This window comes from Triticum dicoccoides, chromosome 2A (genome assembly GCF_002162155.2).
Source record: "Triticum dicoccoides isolate Atlit2015 ecotype Zavitan chromosome 2A, WEW_v2.0, whole genome shotgun sequence".
Classification (NCBI taxonomy): domain Eukaryota; kingdom Viridiplantae; phylum Streptophyta; class Magnoliopsida; order Poales; family Poaceae; genus Triticum; species Triticum dicoccoides.
In genome coordinates, this window is record NC_041382.1 from 45,220,011 (window position 1) to 45,229,188 (window position 9,178).

Genomic DNA, 9,178 nt, shown 5'->3' on the forward strand with positions numbered 1-9,178 from the left:
CATACAGGAGGAACATTTTTGTACCCTTTTAACACTTTTTGAAATAGATGATTAACATTTTTTTTTCAAATATTTGTGTTTGATGACTACTTTCTCATAGACACTGTACATTTTACGTATATATCAAGTTGATTTGTTTTGCACAATTTTAGTATTTTTTTGAAATATGTAATTAACTCTTCTTTGATACACTAGGAACTTTTTTAATATTTATGTTTTTATGTTCCAAATTTTTAATACACAGTCTACATTTTTGTTATACATCGGAAGAATTTCTTTATAGACATTTAACATTTTTTGAAGAGGTGATTAATATTTATTTCAAATATTTGATTAACGTTTTTAAATACATAATCAACTTTTTCACACACCTTATAATTTTTTTATACATTTTTTATATTCATGAGAAACATGTTTTTTCTTTACACATTTAACATTTTACGAATGCTAGATTAATATTTTTGAATTGTTTCACGCAGAGTAGTTTTGTAAACAAAAGTAAAAAAGAAAGAAAGCACAAAACAAAAAAACAAGGTTGTGGCCTCCGCAAGCTGGGTCGGTCCTGTCTCGCGTTCCCTTATGCGAGGCTGCCCTACGTCTCGCGTCAAGCCAGACATAGGTGCGCATGTTTACGGAGTCTATCATAGGGAATCCTATTTCCCACGCAAGTCGATAGAGAGCTCCTGTATGACGGAGAGAAACAAATCAAGGGGTACCCCTGCGGGAGCCGGGTTAGGGTCACTTTGGTGGGCTGAGTGTGTGCCACTTGCGCGCTCCCAGTCGTTGCCACGTGTCGCATGCTGGCACACCCATATGATTTTATTTTATTTTTATTTTAATGCACCCTTTCAGATTTTAGATGGTATTTTTTTGTTTTTTTAACTTTTGTTTTCTCCCAGTTTTCCCCATTTTTTTTGCACGGACCCCCCCTCCTCGAGGGGCACATTTTGTGCCTCTTGAAAAGGAAAAACACATTTTTACACGGGAGGCGTAGATTAGCTCCCCATAGAGGCACATATTTACTTCCGTGAGAGGCACAAATTTTCCTATTCAAAAGTAAAAAAAAATTGTTGTCACGAGAGGCGTAGACTTGCTTCCATGAGAGGCACAATTTTGTCTCTAAAAAAATGCATGGAGGCACAATTGCACATATTTGCTTGCGAGAGGCACAACCGTGCCTCTTGAAAAAGGAAAAAAAACCTGGGTTTTTTATTTCACGAGAAGCACACATTTTCTTCTCATGAAGGGACAGATTTGGTTTCACGAGAAGTACAGTTCTGCGTCTTGGAAAGACAAAAGCAAGTGGAAAAAAATGTTCTTCCGGCTCTAATTTTCTTTTGTACCATTTTCTCGGTTTTTTCATGAAAAATCGTTCGCCGAAACCTATTAACATGTGATCAATTTTCAAAAACCTCTACGTGATAAATCCAAAAACGGTTCAAAATTTGGACACATGGTTCAAGAGATAAAATGTTTTGAAGAAAAATGAATCTACGAACAAAAGGGAGAGCTCACAAGTTGCGACAATTGGTGCATATGCAATGTGTCACTTGTCAGCGCTTGAGATGGTGGGAGTGACTTTACATGGGGTACCCTTTAATTAGTGATCTCGTTTTATGACGTCCGCGTGCGTCAAACAACTTCACCTTCACACATGAGCAATTTCCTTTGGCCGATGCATTTGGAATGTAGCAACACATCATAGCAAACCTAATTTTATTTAAATGAATTTGTTTAGAGAAAAAGCAATGTACAAAAAGCATGAACATTTTCTGAAGTTCTGAATGCTTTCTAAAATATTGAAATAAATAAATAAATTATCAATAATTTTTGTAGTTTTTGATTTTTTTTGAAAATATTAAGTATATGTTTAGAAAAGGTTAGTTTATATAAAAAAATCCAGTTCATTGTATATTAAAAAATGTTTGTCTGTAATAAAAAACTGTTTGACATATAATTATAAAACATTAATCATATATTGAAAAATGTTCAATGTACATTACAAAAATGATTAGTGTGTTTCAAAGAATAATTCATCTATATATATTAGTGAGATTTTCATCATGTAGTTAATTGTTGAACGTGTATTACAAAAAGGTGCAACAAATAATATGTTTAACATATATTGCAAAACCTTTCAAAAAGGAAATGCAAAAATATCAGGTAGGAGAAGAAAAGACCAAATATGATAAGTCAGTAATGAATAATAAAACATAATAAAAAGCAAAAAAAGAAAAGAAAATCGAAACAAACTACTTACTTTTTTTAGCAAACCGAAGCAAACAATAACAAACAGAAAAAGGAAACAATAGAAAATGCGTGACTCGAGGTTGATAGCTACGAAACGCACACGAATGCCCCGGTAAGGGGCCGGCCATTTCGTCTGTTCATTGTTTTAGCTCTGGCTTCCTGTGCCGGTTTTTTCTTTTTTCTTTCAGTTTTTCTCTTTCCTTTTTATATTTTCCTTTTTTATAATTTTGTGATAATTTTAAATTCAGAAAACTTTTAAATTTTTCACGAATATTTTATGAAATTCGGCAATAATTGTGGAAAGTCGTGATTTGTTTCAATCAGCCAACCGTTTTTGCACTTTGCAAAGTGTATTTGATTTGATAAACATATTTGAAATTGGTGAACAGTATTGAAATTCATGAATATGTTATGAAATTTTGGGATTTTTTTGAAAAAGAATCTTCTTTGAATCGACAAACAATTTTTGAAATTTGGGAACATGCTTTGAAATTCAGGAACAATTTTGAATCACAGTCATCTTTTGAAATTCTGAACATTTATTATACTCATGAATAATTTTCAATTTCGTGAACATTTTTTGAAAGTAAAAAAAATCATGTTTGCGAACACTATTTGCAATTCATGAACATTATTTGAAATTCAGAATTTTGTGCATCCAGGATCAATCTTTAAATTTGTGAACATTTTCTATAATTCTTTTTGTGAAATATGAAAAAATATATTCATGAACTTTGTTCGAAACTTGTTTTTTTAAATCCAGAACAAATTTTATAAAAGAACAAACAGAAAAGAAAAAAGAAAAAAACGAATAAAAATAGGGGCGCCCCACCCCCTCACATGGGCTGGCCCAAATTTGTGCGTGCTGTGCGTTGGGCGTGCGTTTGCTCTCTTTCCACCGACGGGTTGGGGAATAGGAGCTCCTGTCCATAGCTAAAGTGTATAGCGAAGCTCTGGCAATGTCTCATAATTTGCAAGACTTAGAGTGGCTCCTAATTAATAAAACTTACAGTTTAATTTGATTAAAAATACATATGTGACTATATTTTCTAATAATATAGTTGATTAGATAAGCGATCATCCCAAATAATATTGCACGCAACTCACCGCCGCTTTCATCCATTTCCTAGTCAAAGCGATCAAATAATTATACTCAAATTTGGTGAAGTAGTTCACTTTGTATTAGCTACTGGATTGAGCAGGCTTTGGGGGCAAACCTCTTGCGACCTTAATCTCAAAGTTAGTTCACCGTGCATGGTTGAGCTTCTTTTCTAGTGCAACAAAAGTATAATAGACCCTTGTGATATATGCATATATTAGGATGATAAATACGACATTTATTTATTGAATATATACGTTAAAAGATATTACTATTTTGAATAAATACGACATCAAATATATATCACGCTATTCGTCACCCTGGGTGAGGAATAGTTATTCTTCATCCTCTCTATTTTAATATCAATACACCGTATTTTTACGTTCCGTAAATTTGGTCTTATTTCGTACGTAAAAAGAGAACGTAAGAAAATTATAATCGCCGTAAAAATATTTGATGTTACCTAAACTTACAAACGTAAAAAAATAGTGTAAAATATAAATAAAAATCAAAATTTCTAGACTTAAGACCTATATTTTTGTTTTCTTATGCCAAATTTTACGTAGTAAAATCAATATAAATGTAACTTTTTGTATACGAAATGTAATTTATATACGAAATGATCGTAAGATTATCTCGGGTGAAGAATAACGTATTCTTCACCTTGGACAAATTTTCCGGGAAAAATATATATATGTATGTATCTGGTGCATTGGGGCTTGTGGTGGTGCATCCAATACACCCAACTCTCGTTGCACCTGTTAAAATGTCGGGAAAAATATGAAAATAGTCATTCATGTTTGTATTATAATTGACATCGTTCCAAGAAAACCATCCAAGGAGCATAACTTAGAGCTAAAAGAAATTACATCCACCAAAGCAAAAAAATCTCCTACCAACTACAGTCCGTTGATCATGTGATTCTCTGGATAGTTGTTGTTTGCTTTTTGAACCTTGTCACTTACATGTAACAAATTCCATATGACCTGTGTCATAATTAAAATCTCCAACTAGATCTTTGCAATAATCAGTATTCAAGAAATACGGAGTTCAGAGATAGAACTTAAACCCACCAAACAACAAAAAATATCTAAGGAAAATGTCGTTGATGTCCCTGCTAAGAGTTCTCATGAGTACTCCATGCACTTTATTGACTTTCCACATCAAGATACCTTGATGTAGCTAGGTGTTATCACCATCGGTAAGGCAAAAAACATCACATGAGTAAACTATAGTAGGACTAGGCCTAAAAAGTAATTAGCGCTCATGCTTTTGTGTTTTAGTTTCTAGCAAACATAAAAATGTTTTAAGGAAGATGCTAGCATGCATGTGTCGAGAGTTAATTTTGGTGGGATATACAAACTTGCATGGTGAAAAAAATGAGTTCACAAACTTGAAAAATGCAATGACATGCTCCACAGATTTTATTTAAGATGGCAGCTCCTGACGGTGGTCGTTGGTATGTTGGGTCTGGCCCTGCTTTCAACAAAGGGCATCATGGGCGTTTTATTGAGAATGGAAAGGTAACAAGCTTTCACATCATCGTTTTCATGTTATTGTTGAGAATGGACAACTAACAATGTTCTTACACATTTTTGAAATCATGATTTTTTTTGCCACTAGTGCAAATGAGGGGGCACACCAAGATATGAGAGTTGGCTTACGACGAGCAGTCCGAGTCTTATTTTGAGAGACTTGGCCTCATGCCATTTGTTCTGTAGTTCGAGCGACTACCACCGATGGTGAACCATGCTGCTCTCACAGCCATGATTGATTGATGGCATCCAAAGATACACAGTATCCATCTTCCTATAGGGAGATGGCGATCACCCTAGAGGACTTTCCGATGACCACGGGCAACGCATTATCATTGGACGAGTGCGCCATTGCTACTATTTGCGTGCCCTTGTATTTGCAGGTCAAGAAAGCACCATCTATAAACAAAACCATACGACAAGGCTTTAATGCCTCGATGCATTGTCCATGACTCCAGAAGGCACGATGCAATATTCCGAAATTATCCTCGACCACATGGTGAATGCCCGGGTTCTTATGCGCAATAGCTTCCAACAATCTCGAGAGGATACTATATGCTTCTGCATAATCGCCATGCAACATCCTATTAGCGTTTGCCTTGGCCTTCCATGCCTTCCCATACTTGACCTCATACTTGTATAGTTCTTCCATTGTACTCATGAGAAACTTAACCTTCACAGTTGGATCATTTTATCTCGCGTTCACCAATTTATACCCAGGGAAATCAGACATGATATGACGATGTCCGTTGCCTCGGTTATCTTTCATCGGAGGTGGGCAGTTTTGAGTGGCTATGCAACTATAGAACACCCATTGCCCGATTTCATGAATTCCTCTTCAAGGGGCCTTCCATGGGCAACCTTCTTTGTCACATTTCACGCTGTAACACAACTCTTGGTTAGAATGCCCAACAACATATGGCCTCTAGTTCCTAATGGCATTGTCACTCAGCCACACCTTGAAATCCTGCAAGCACCCAAACTTTATGCCTTTCTTCAATGAGAATTCTCGTCCTGGCCCTCCTCCTTGGTTCTCCTTGTTTTAGTATGGTGTTGGTTCGAGAAATGTCATTCTCATGCCACCATCAACAATGGCCTTGTGGACAAGGCTAATATTAGGAAACAATGGGGCACTGATGTCTACTACACAATTTTATTCTTGTAGACTCCGTTGGGCCTTCAAGCGCAGAGTTTTGTCAGTCAGAAACAGATTTACCTCAAGTGGATGACCTAAGGTTTATCAATCCGTGGGAGGTGTAGGATGAAGATGATCACTCTCAAGCAACCTTGCAATAAAATACAAGAAATCTCTTGTGTCCCCAACACAGCCAATACAATGGTAAATTGTATAGGTGCACTAGTTCAGCGAGGAGATGGTGATACAAGTGTAACATGGATAGTAGATATATGTTTTGTAATCTGAAATAATAAAAAACAACAAGGTAGAAGTAGCAACCAGCGAGCAAAACGGTATACCAATGCTTAAAAATTAAGGCCTAGGGTTCATATACTTTCACTAGTGCAATCTATAAATAGTGCTAACATAATTGAATCATATAACAACCACTCAATGTGCGACAAAGAATCACTCTAAAGTTCTTATCAATAGGGGAGAGCATAAGATGAAATTGGTGTAGGTAGCGAACAACCTCAAAGTTATCTTTCCGATAAATCTATTGAGCCATCCCTATAAGTGTCACAAAAGACTTGGAGTTCGTATTACAATAATACCAATCAACTTTAATGTCACCTAGATACTCCAATGTCACCACAAGTATCCATGAGTTAATTATTCAATATGCATCAAACAATTTCAGATTCATAATATTCAATCCAACACAAAGAACTTCAAAGATTACCCCAAAGTTTCTATCGGAGAAAGTAGGACGAAAACGTGTAACAACTTATGTGCCTAGATTACCCCAATGTCATCTAGAAAAACCGCGAGCTGGTTACCAAAACATACATCAAATAACTCAATATAATACCCCATTGTCACCATGTGGGTATCCACATGCAAGACATTCATCAAGTGATCTCAAATCCAAAATATTCATTCCGATAATAGTGAAACCTCAAAGGGCAAGACTTAATTCATCACAATAAAAATAGAGAGGGAAGAACACCATATTATCCAACTATATTAACAAATCCCATGGTACATCAAGATCATGCCAAATCAAGAACACGAGTGAGAGAGAGAGAGAGAGAGAGATGAAACACATAGCTACTGGTACATACCCTCAGCCCCGACGGTGAACTACCCCCTGCTCACCATGGAGACCGCCAGGATGATGAAGATGGCCTCTGGTGACGATTTCCCCCTCCAGCAGGGTGCCAAAAAAGGCCTCCAGATGGGGTCTCTTCGGGACAAAGGGTTGCAGCGGCTGAGTCGAAGTTCTAGGTTTATATTTCTAGGGGTTTATGTATTTATAAGAATTTTCAGCATTGATTTCACGCCAAAAGGAGTTACGAGGGGCCCACAAGGCAACAACCCCCTTCATACCCCCTAGGGTGCATGGGGTTGCCTTGTCACTGCCTTCTGGATCTTCTAGTCCTCCCACGAAGCTTCGGGGGTCTCTCATGTTCCAAAAAAATTGTCAAAAAGTTTCGTCACGTTTGAATTCCATTTGATATGGATTTTCTTGAAAACCAAAAAACTAGCAAAATAGCAACTGGCACTGGGCACTAGCTTAATATATGTTAGTCCATGAAAAGCATATAAAAGTGCACTAAAACCATATTAAATTATTGAAAAATGGGATGAATACTACATAAATTATAGATACGTCGGAGACACATCAGGCACCTTTTTGCTTGCTGGCCAACTTGAAGAAAATTTTGTTCTATGGCTTTGTTAATATATCCTCGTCCAATTCTTCCCGCCGACCCTGATTGTCCGAGTGATACCCATACATATGCCTATGGGGGTACACACGGTCCATATCCTGTTGCAAGACAAGGGCATCCAGGTCACCTATGTGATTGTAATGATGCCCTTCATCTTGCACATCACGATCACCATGTGCAATAGCATCAATCTCTTCCTTTTGAATTATTAGTTCACTAGTATTCACATTGACTTCATTTGCTTGGCTACTTGGTGGTTGTCCAGAAGAACATGGGGCATACACATGGACACTCCTATCATGCACTTGGGAGGAGGCATGCCAGTTCAAGTGGATTTGTAGCTCAGGAAGTTCAACCTTGGTGGCAAACAATTCCTATGACTTGTCTTCCAATTCATCAACTTTATCCTTGTAAACCTTCCAATGCAATTCCGATGTATAGGCATACTCTTTAGTCAAGACTTTGATCCCACTCCAACTGATGGGAATCGTTGGATGGAAAACAATTTTTTTCCTATGAATCCACCCAAGATCTAATCCACTAGATGGTAGCAACGAGTGGGAAAGCCTACGTACCTTGTGGACCGATAGTGGAAATGTTCTAATGAACGTGGTTGGCATTTCCAATTTGATCCAGCACCGCACGAACGACACCTCTGAGATATGCACACGTACGGCTCGGTGATGTCTCCTTTTTGATCCAAAGTGAGAGGGAGAGGTAGATGGGATCTAGTCCAGCACGATGGTATGGTGGTGGAATTTATGGTGGAATTCCGCAGGGCTTCGCCAAGTGTCTACGGAGGAGGAGCAAGGAGTAGTTGGGAGGGGAGCCGCCTAGGGTTGGATGGCTGCTGCCCCTGCACCTCCCCTCTTTATATAGGCGTGGGAAGGGGGCTTGCTCCCTCCAAGCCCCTAGGTGTTGGGTTTCGTAGTAATTTCAAAAAATTTCCTACGCTCACGCAAGATCATGGTGATGCATAGCAACGAGAGGGGAGAGTATGATCTACGTACCCTTGTAGATCGACAACGGAAGCGTTTGATTGATGTAGTCGTACGTCTCCACGGCCCGACCGATCAAGCACCGAAACTACAGCACCTCCGAGTTCTAGCACACGTTCAGCTCGATGACGATCCCCGGACTCCGATCCAGCAAAGTGTCGGGGAAGAGTTCCGTCAGCACGACGGCGTGGTGACGATCTTGATGTACTACCATCGCAGGGCTTCGCCTAAGCACCGCTACAATATTATCGAGGACTATGGTGGAAGGGGGCACCGCACACGGCTAAGAATATGATCACGTGGATCAACTTGTGTCTCTAGGGGTGCCCCTGCCTCCGTATATAAAGGTTAAGGGAGGGGGGCCGGCCGGCCAAGGTGTGGCGCGCCAGGAGGAGTCCTACTCCTTCTGGGAGTAGGATTCCCCCCTTTCCTAGTTGGAATAGGAT